This window comes from Nicotiana sylvestris, chromosome 9 (assembly GCF_000393655.2).
Source record: "Nicotiana sylvestris chromosome 9, ASM39365v2, whole genome shotgun sequence".
Lineage (NCBI taxonomy): Eukaryota > Viridiplantae > Streptophyta > Magnoliopsida > Solanales > Solanaceae > Nicotiana > Nicotiana sylvestris.
Window position 1 is genome coordinate 168,482,795 of NC_091065.1, and position 10,952 is coordinate 168,493,746.

At 41.0% G+C, this 10,952-nt stretch overlaps 1 pseudogene; it reads left to right on the forward strand.

Moving 5' to 3' along the window:
* Window positions 1–663: 663 nt before the first annotated feature.
* Window positions 664–10,674, forward strand: LOC104229201 (dihydroflavonol 4-reductase-like; annotated as a pseudogene).
* The last annotated feature ends 278 nt before the right edge of the window (window positions 10,675–10,952 follow it).

Below are 10,952 nucleotides of genomic sequence, written 5' to 3' on the forward strand. Positions count from 1 at the left end.
TCCTTTGGTTGTCCCGCCTTAATATTTAAAGAAGTGAACAATAGAAAAAGTCAAGAGAATTGAATATCTAATATATATTTTTTATTTATTTGCAAAATATAATTTTTTTGCTAATGAGAAATAATTGACTCTCCTTAGACAAGAGTAGTTACGTCTCTATTTACATCAACCTAATGCAAGAGATATGCCATTCACAGACACAATTTATATCACTTTAACTATAGTGAACTGACAAGTATTTTAAATTTAATTTTTAACTATCAAAATCAAATTATTTAATTTAAACACTAAGGGATCATTTAGTTGGAAAATAAGTTATCTCAGAATTAATTATCCTGTGATTAGTTAGTCTGGGATTGTTATCTCACCCTTCCACAGGGATAAAATAACACTATAATCCGGGATTACTAATTTCAGGATTTTGTTATACCGCGATTTTATCCTAACCAAACGTAGAATAAACTCATCTCAAATTTATTCCCGTGATTAATTATTCCTTATTCCTTGTATCAAACAAGCCCTAAGTGCTCTAATTATTTATTCCAATACTAGTAGTGCCAATGTTTTACCCTACTCGCACTGCAAGCTGTATTCTAAGCCATAGGCATAAATAGAGCACATATCTGTGAATTTGCTGAAATAAAAAAACGTCTTCTTCTTACTTCTATATCTTTTATTTTTCTTTCACAAATGGCCACTATTCATGCCCCAAATTCTCCTCCAGGGCCAACAGTTTGTGTGACAGGAGCAGCTGGATTTATTGGGTCTTGGCTTGTTATGAAACTCCTTCAACGTGACTATAATGTTCACGCTACTGTTCGTGATCCTGGTAATGTTATTGGCTCCATTTGTTATGAACAATTACTTACAATCATCTCGAGATCTCGATTATAAAATAATGGTGTAATTCTTTCTGAATTTTCTGTAGATAGAAGTTAAACTATTAAAAGGCTTCATTATATTAACTGATCATAGTTTGTATCGAATTACTATTCTTATTATATACTTCCTCCAATCCGGTTGATGTTACATACTTTTCTTTTTAATATGTTCGGAAAAAATGACACACTTCTAAATTTGAAAACAATTAACTTTACACTTCTCATTTAATCTTTATAACCACATACAAGTTATAGTATAATTAAGGCCAAAATTTTTAAAGATACACAAATACAATAACATACATGTTCTAAACCATAAGTTTTAGTTTTTCTTAAATTTCTTACCGATTCAAGCCATATCATCATATAAATGACATGAGTTGTTTTGGCATGGTAGAGAACAAGAACAAAGTGAAACATCTTCTGGAGTTGCCAAAAGCTGATAGCAACCTGACGCTGTGGAAAGCGGAGTTGACAGAAGAAGGAAGCTTTGATGAAGCCATTCATGGCTGCCAAGGAGTATTTCATGTGGCCACCCCTATGGATTTTGATTCTAAGGACCCCGAGGTGCGTAGTATCTAAATACAGAGGTAGAGTCAGGATTTTTTTCTAAAAACTTCAAAATCTAAAAAAAATAACATACGACAAAGCCAATGGGCCCGAATTGACTATTTATTAAATATATACATAAAAATAATTTCACCCATAAATACGATGTAATTTTTTGACTAAGGGTTTGGATGAACCCCTCGTGCACTCTCTAGCTCCGCCTTTGTCTAAATATTCGGAACAAAAAACACAAAGAACCATATAACTTAATACAGTGGCAGAAAACATCCTATAGTAAAGGGTGTTTTACTCGAGCATTGACAAACACTTCGGGGGGGGGGGGGGAATCACTTACATATTGTATTGGTCAAAATCTGACAGTCACGACCGAACTGACCAATGCCCCGCCTAAATGACTGGGCAGTGAAAGATAACATAGCCCACTCTACATCCCTTTCCCGACATCCGTCGAGTCGGAAAGAGTAGTGTCTAAGAGGACGACTATGACATATTGGAGGCGAGAGAGCATCGGACCAAGTAAAGGGCAAGGGTGCCTTGACTATATATAGTAAGGGAAAACCTTCGATTGTAGAGGGTCCTTCCCCCTTTCTCTCTCCTAAGCTCTCTTCTTGTAATCTTGATATGAAAGAAGCAATCTACAAAAGAACATGTAAAGTTGTCCCCCCATCGATCGATGGAAGTCACAATGTTGAATTTCGATAAGTTCGTTTGCATCTTTTTCGTCCTATATACAGTCCATACAACTAGCTCTTTGATATGGAATTTATTATGTCTGACTAAGATTTATGCCTTCATCATCTTCGATTGATTTGTTGAAAAAGGCTTAGATATCTTTTGAGTCAAACAATTTGGCGTTATCTATGGGGATTTCTTAGTAAAATTTCCTAGTCTCTCCTAGATCAAAGACAAGAAAAACGATTACCCACCGAAAAGAGCGCTAAGGCAAAACCAACCCACGCGGGACAAAGGCACAGCACAGAAGAGGAAGGAGAGCCAAGTAGAGTCACTGAATTTAGAAATTCTCGCCCCATCAACCATCGAAATGCCAAACAGAACAAACAACGTTACAAACCTTCTCTCCTTCACCGGACCACCGGAGGGGGGTAAGGAAAATATCATTTTAGCTCACCTTCTACTCTTTGCTCAAGTAGGAACACAAATACCGCGCGGGCGAGCGAGCAAAGAAACATCTCAATTAAATAACGAGAAACGACCACAAAACAACCGAAATACCGCCCGCCGGTGACATCTCTAAGCCGAAAGGCAGGAGTCAGACAAGGAAACTACGATGTGTGCACAGAATGAGCCTAAGCGAAACATCGATGTTTCGTACTCTCCGACGTTGCACCCTCTGATGCAAACAATGTCAAACGAACTGGGACTCCCCCGAAGGATGTTTGATTCTCCAAAAACCGGAATGATGATGGGTTACTATTTCGATAAGTTTGAAATAACACCCTTTAAGGCCAAGGGCCTTCGCCAAAAAGAAGAGTTCGACCTCGATCGAACGACGATGGTTACTATTTTGATAAGTTCGAAATAACGCCCTTTAAGGCTAAGGACCTTCACCAAAAAGAAGAGTTCGACCTCGATCGAAAGATGACAGGTTACTATTTCGATAAGTTCGAAATAGCACCCTTTAAGGCCAAGGGCCTTTGCCAAAAAGAAGAGTTCGACCTCGATCGAACGATGATGAGTTACTATTTCGATAATTTCAAAATAATGCCCTTTAAGGCCAAGGGCCTTCGCCAAAAAGAAGAGTTCGACCTCGATCGAACGACGATGGGTTACTATTTCGATAAGTTCGAAATAACGCCTTTTAAGGCCAAGGGCCTTCGCCAAAAAGAAGAGTTTGACCTCGATCGAACGACGACGAGTTATTTTTTCGATAATTTCGAAATAATACCCTTTAAGGCCAAGGGCCTTCGCCAAAAAGAAGAATTCGACCTCGATCGAACAATGACGGATTACTATTTTGATAAGTTCGAAAAAATTCCCTTTAAGGCCAAGGGCCTTCGCCAAAAAGAAGAGTTCGACCTCGATCGAACGACGACGAGCTACTATTTCGATAAGTTCGAAATAACGCCCTTTAAGTCCAAGGGCCTTCGCCAAAAATAAGAGTTCGACCTCGATCGAACGACGACGGGTTACTATTTCGATAAGTTTGAAATAGCACCCTTTAAGGCCAAGGGCCTTCGCCAAAAAGAAGAGTTCGACCTCGATCGAACGATGATGAGTTACTATTTTGATAATTTCAAAATAATGCCCTTTAAGGCCAAGGGCCTTCGCCAAAAAGAAGAGTTCGACCTCGATCGAACGACGACGAGTTACTATTTCGATAAGTTCGAAATAACTCCTTTTAAGGCCAAGAGCCTTCACCAAAAAGAAGAGTTTGACCTCGATCGAACTACAACGGGTTACTATTTCGATAAGTTCGAAATAAAGCCCTTTAAGACCAAGGGCCTTTGCCAAAAAGAAGAGTTTGACCTCGATCGAACGACGACGGGTTACTATTTCGATAAGTTCAAAATAACACCCTTTAAGGCCAAGGGCCTTCGCCAAGAAGAAGAGTTCGACCTCGATCGAACGACGATGGGTTACCATTTCGATAAGTTCGAAATAACACCCTTTAAGGCCAAGGATCTTCGCCAAAGCCAAAGGGAAAAGTTCGAGATATATCTAAGGCCAAGGGCCGTCAGTAAACAAAAGGGAAGAAAAGACAGGGACTCGCCATACGGGAATCCATCCCGCGCCAAAGTCATAAAAAAGAGAAAACAAAGATAAAGCACGAGGTAGATAACAATGAAAAAATTCTTCTTTATACAAGGTCACCACGCTAACGGTCGCAAATTACATATGGCCCAAGCCAACAATAAAAAAAAAGAAGAAAGAAAGGAACAACGACAATCAACGATGAATAAAAAAGAAAACAGAAAATAGACTAAGACAACATTCTTTCACTCGGTGTCATCACCACCACCATCATCTCCAGGAAGCTCTCCCTCATCATCCGCACCCTCTTCGGCCTCCGGAGTCACAGAGTCATAACGATAGTTGACACGGGCCTCCCGCGCTTTTGCTCGTGCCTCTTCATATGCGGCCTCAGTAATATTGTCCGCCTCCCACAAACTCTTATATATATCCCGCTGAGCTTCAGCATGAACCGAAAGCTCATATAGGTGGTGAGGAGCAATGTCGGTGGAGGAAGATTCAATCTGAGCCAACAGTCGCCCATTTTCTGCCTCCAGTGCTGCGACCCGATCTCCCAGAACCGATGCCTCTTGATTAATCTCACTAATGCGCTCCTGAAGCCTGGCCTCCATAAGGGTAGCCGTCGCTCTTTCTGACTCCTGCTCGGACTGGAGGACGCAGATGGTATTCTCTTGGGCCACCGCCCTCGCCGAAGCCGCGGACCAAGCACTCTCGATGCTCTCCAACCCAGCAACCTTGTTCTCCAGCCCAGTCAATTTCCCCATCCATTCCGCGTTCAGCATCTCGACCTTAATCAAGTTCTAATCTATCTCCTACTGCATTGAACTCAATTTCTCCTGCAGATGCTTGCACTCTGTGGCGACCCCCTTGCCCAACTCGAGCTCCACGTCCTTTATTCAAAGTTGCTCCTCAAGCACACTCCTGCTGCGGATAGCCTGCATCAATTCCTGGCGCCTCTTCTCCAACTCCTCACCAAGAGCCCGATTACCGGGGTTTTCCTTCAGCCGTCCATGCATCTCGCGACACTTGTCGTAGTAACGACGATATTTCTCCAATATCTTCAAGAAAATCTTGGCCCGAATATTGGCCTTGCGAATGCTTTCCACTTCCACCATATACGTCTAAAAAATATAAAGACGGGTTTGTATTGGGAAAAAACTGAATTTACATTGAAGATGACGTGGCATGACACGAGGACTGGTCAAAATGGTCAAAGCATGATGATCAATTAAGAGGCACGAGTGACAACAGATACGGGAAAAGGAAAGCTGAATAGGCACGAGAGGCAATTCGAATAGTACAAGCTTCGTACCTATTTAGGCCATTTAAAGCCAAGAGATCAGAAGGCATTGAAGACATGGATATGATGACAAAAAGGAATCCAAATTCAATATTAAATACCCAATTCGTTAGAGAATTGGTATTAAATAGGAATGATTGTGTAACGTCTTATTTAATGTCATTTATTGCTCATAATTGTCTCATTAAGGCTAAGGTATTACTCCTTTATTTAGGATCAACTATAAAAGGAGGAGGTCAGGTCACTTGTAAACACATAGGATACCATCAACATTACATTAAAATACAAACTTATCTACTGCTTATTTGTCATTCTCAAAAAGTCTATTATTTCTTTTTCGTCTCCTGATTATCAGTAGCCCGAATTTCTATTTATCTTTAGCTTTGACCAAAGAATCATCTTTTTGGTTAAACAGGGTTAGAATCGTACCGTCAAGAAAGGCGAGGGAAAAGCGGAAGTAAGCATAACATACCCTTAAGCCATAGCGGCCACCTCATCTATCAAATCAACATTAGGAACGGACCGAAGGGCCGCATTCTCGGCTGCAGAGCATAACATGCTGAACTGCGGCACCAGATCCTCCGTGTCCCCCAAGAGATTGGTATCTAAAGGGATCTCAAGAATACAAGCCGAGCCTCTGGCACGAACCACCGAGTAAGTAAGGCCCCCCTCAAACATCCTGACATCATCAGGGTCGAGGTCCGACTCGAATTCGTAATCGTCGACCACCACGCCTTTTCCTCTTTCAGCAGCTGAAGAGGAAGCACGACCAATTGCAGAGGATGAGGGTACGTCCGAAATTACAATGGTGGCCCCAGAAGTCTGACCTTCCGCCACGACAGGTTGCTGACCACCGACAACAGCGGGAATCTCTGATTGAGCCGAGGCAATGGTTGGTTCCATCCCTACGGGGGGAGCCACGACAACCCCCTCTCCAGATCCCGTCGTAAGGGAGTCGTCTAGATGAATAACTGTTGGGGCACGGTCTCAAACTCCACTCGCCGCCTTTTCGATGGCCCCTCCTCTTCCCCAGTAGGCGGAGATTCACCCGTCGGGCGAGCGACACTGGTCGGAACTTCGTCCTGAGAAGCGGCCCTCGCAGGAGTAACCATGACCGCAGACTCAACTGAAGTAGCCCTCAACGAAGGTCGGGCGGTGGATACCGCGATAGGGTGAGTAGATGAGGCAGAATGCGGGAAAACCAACGGAGGAGCCCTCACTCTCCTCACCCTCCCTGATACCAATGAACAACGTGTGAGGAATTAAAAACAAAGAGGGAGAAAAGAAAAACGGCGAACAAAAACGACATCTTACCAGAAAGAGGCCTGTGCCCATACTTGTCATAAAAGGTCACCCATGTGCGGACCCCCGCCGTATGAGGGAGAATGGCGCGCACCCACTCGCGGATATTTTCGATAGGGGGAGGCAGCAATTTCTCAGCTGCAAAAACATAACAGGATTTAGTACTGTAACAAAAATGGTCGGATATATCTCCTACTAGAAGCATGAGACTTACGTGCAAAGTTCCATTTCTTAGGGAACCCTATAGGATCCGCTATAATGTGCTCAGTCCGCACATAGAAATAATTCTCATAAAAATGATGATTGGTCTTGTCGTCCATTTTCACCACCAGACTCTTCGACCCCCGAGGACGCATGTGAAGCATCGTGCCGCGGATGAGTTGAGGGGCGAAGATATTGAGCAGATGGTCCAAAGTGACCTCACGACCGGCAAATTCCGCAAATTTGAGCAACATAAGGAATAGCTTGTATAGGTACGACGAAAGTTGAGCGGGGCATACCTCATAAAAACGGCAGAATTCTACCACCAAGAGAGGGAGAGGAAGCATATACCCAATAAGGAAGGGGTAGGCGTAAAATACACATTACCTAGGATGGTCAAAATGAACAATGTCGTTTCCTACCGCCGGTTGCATGTCGACGTAGCCGGGGATCCTCCACCTGGTTTTCAACTCTGCAATGTACGCTTCTCTCAGAATAGAAGGGACAAGCTCTGACTCCGCCCCGGCGCGAGTATTGAAGTCGGTAAATTCCCTCATAGGGCGAGGTAAAATCTCGACTATCGACGGGACCTCCTCGTCTTCCACCACATCTACCCCTCCGGTGGCCTGAGCAGCGCTTTCCAGTGCCGGAACTGTGGCAGGGATATCGGTGCGAGACGAATCACCAGCCATTTTTTCCAGATGATGCGGCAAAAAGACAACTGAAGGAAAGGATGGAGATTTTTAGTTGATTAAAGGAAAACGAAAACTTGGAGTGTCAGAAAGAAAGTATATATGCAGAATTCTCTCGAGTAAAAGGTAAAGAAGTGTGTCAATCAAATGATAAGCTCCCTCTATTTATAAGAGACATAAATCTCATGAGCACGAAACCCAAGAGTCGCTAATCGAATCTGATAGGGCACGAAACGTTTCAGTTCCCCAGGAACATGTGTCATAATGGCGGTTACCACGAAACGGCGCTTTGATACCAAACGGCGTTTCGGTTCCAAAACCGCCGCAATGGTCCATGGGTATCGAAAGAACACCGCCACCCCGCCTAAAACCGAAGTAATGTAACTAAGGAATGAGAAGTCAGAAGTCAGATTTCGCTCGAATTCGTAGCAATCATGATCCGTCCGCTGAGCTCGATAGAGGACGGCCCCGACAGACGGAGGGCCTAACTATATTGGTCAAAATCTGACTGTCACGACCGAACTGACCAACGCTCCGCCTAAATGACCGGGCAGTGAAAGATAACATAGCCCATTCTACATCCCTTTCTCGACATCCGTCGAGTCGGAAAGAGCAGTGCCTAAGAGGACGACCATGACATATTGGAGGCGAGAGAGCGTCAGAACAAGTAAAGGGCAAGGGTGCCTTGACTATATCTAGTAAGGGAAAACCTTCGAGGGTCCTTCCCCCTTTCTCTCTCCTAAGCTCTATTCTTGTAATCTTGATATGAAAGAAGCAATCAATAGAAGAACATGTAAAGATGTCCCCCCATCGATTGATGGAAGTCACAATGTTAAATTTCGATAAGATCGTTTGCATCTTTTTCGTCCTATATACCGTCCATACAACTAGCTCTTTGATCTTGAATTTATTATGTCTGACTACGATTTACCCCTTCATCATCTTTGATTGATTTGTTCAAAAAAGTTTAGATATATTTTGAGTCAAACACATATGTGTACAAATAATTCTGAAAAATAATATGTATACATACAATATTCCAATATCACTTAAATAATAGAAAATATATATTTGAATTGAGCCATGAAATAAAGTTTTAAAACTGTCGTAGTTCGGGACCCAAACAAACCTATAAATTGTATTGGTATTTGGTAGTACGCCACTACTGACTTGACGTGCCAATTCCCCCCCCCCCCCCCCTCCTACTTATACAAATGTTATTTTATATTATATATCAGATGCCACACAAATATTATTTCATATTAATTAAGATCACAAGTATTAAAATACTTTTATACGCGTGTGTATATGTTTGACAGAATGAAGTAACCAAACCAACAGTCCGTGGAATATTAAGCATAATAGAATCATGTGATAAAGCAAAAACAGTGAAGAGGCTGGTTTTCACTTCATCTGCTGGAACTGTTGACATCCAACAACACCAAAAACTTGTCTACGATAAGAGCAAAGTGGAGTGACTTGGATTTCATATATGCTAAGAAGATGACTGGATGGGTTAGCCTACTAATTATTTGCTTATTAATTCCTTTTCTTTAATTAGGACTTTCTTTCTTAATCATATAATTTTAATGGGTATTTAATTTTTCTGCAGATGTATTTTGCTTCTAAGATATTGGCAGAAAAAGCAGCATGGGAAGCAACTAAAGCAAAGAAAATAGAGTTTATTAGTATTATACCAACGTTAGTTGTAGGTCCATTCATCACTCCAACATTTCCACCAAGCCTAATTACTGCTCTTTCACTAATTACAGGTATTACTTGATTTTCACGACCATGTAAAAATTACTTTAATTACACAATCACACCATTTAAAGATAATTACTGGCAACTCTCTATAATAAATATGTAATTACTTACAGATCGAACTCACACCTATTGTGTGGAAGAATACTATTGATATAACTAGACTATAAGCCTTGGCGGTAATTTTTACATAGAAATGACATCAGATGGGGCTGTTAAAGTAAAGCAATCTTTTTTCTATTTAAATTAAATCTGATTGAGACATGCAGGGAATGAAGCACATTACTCAATAATAAAGCAAGGTAAATATGTGCATTTGGATGATCTTTGTGAGGCTCACATATTCTTGTATGAGAATCCCAAAGCACAAGGAAGATTCCTTTGCTCTTCAGATCATGCAATCATATACGACGTCGCAAAGATGGTCCGAGAGAAATGGCCAGAGTACTATGTCCCTTCTCAGTAAGCCTCTCCTCCATCTTATGTTATTATAATACGTCGAGTAAATATTTATCCTCATAGATATTTATATTAAATCATATTGAACGTATCATAGTTAAGTGACAATTAAATTAGCTGAAAATGCGCATTAACTATCTATGTATATGAAGATACATTATGTGTACGTATTCATTGGTTGGGATTAGAGCCGTCAAAATAGGCTTCGTCCATGAGGTTAGCCCAATCCAGCCCGTTACTTGGGTAGGGTTGGGTTAAAATTTTTTGAGCCCATTTAAAATTGAGGCTTATAAGGCTGGCCCATGGGCAAAAAATTAATTAAATTCAAATTAATTAACTATTAAATATTTAAAAAAAGATAAAAACTAAAAAAACGATTAACTATAATCTTCATTCCCCAATCCTAGATTGGTTGGGATAAACATATATTAAGTGTGAGTAAAGAAAAACAGAATTACAAATTCCTTGTTCTCAAATGATGTATAACCAAAATAATGAGCTCATTCGTGTTTTGCACAAAGAAAATGTGAACATGGCTTGATCACAATCTTGGGGAATTGACATGTTTAAGAACATTGATAAGGTGCCTGTGGCTAGTTTTTCATCAAAGAAGCTGACAGATATGGGTTTTGAATTCAAGTACAATTTAGAGGACATGTATCGAGGAGCCATTGAAACTTGCAGACTAAAGGGATTACTTCCTTTCTCTATCCCTGGCCGGCAAAGCAGCGACGGATCCAGGATTTTGATAATATATATAAGTGCACCACTATCTTTAACATATATACCTTGACCATATGAAAGTCAACCTGATAATAATATTAGTAAGTGTTATAGAGCAAATGGGTTGGTTAGCTAAACATTGTGGCCATCAATTCAAGCAACATATTGCTATACTTTCCTATTCAAAATAAAAGGAACAAAAAAGGACGCTTGTTTCGATTCTTTTATTAGTCATATTCTAGACAAAAATTAATTTAGATATAAAGCACTATACTAGCTAACTGCAATTATAATTGACATGGGGAACTAACACATACTGAAATCACACGGTAGTCAGCCTTCATTCAA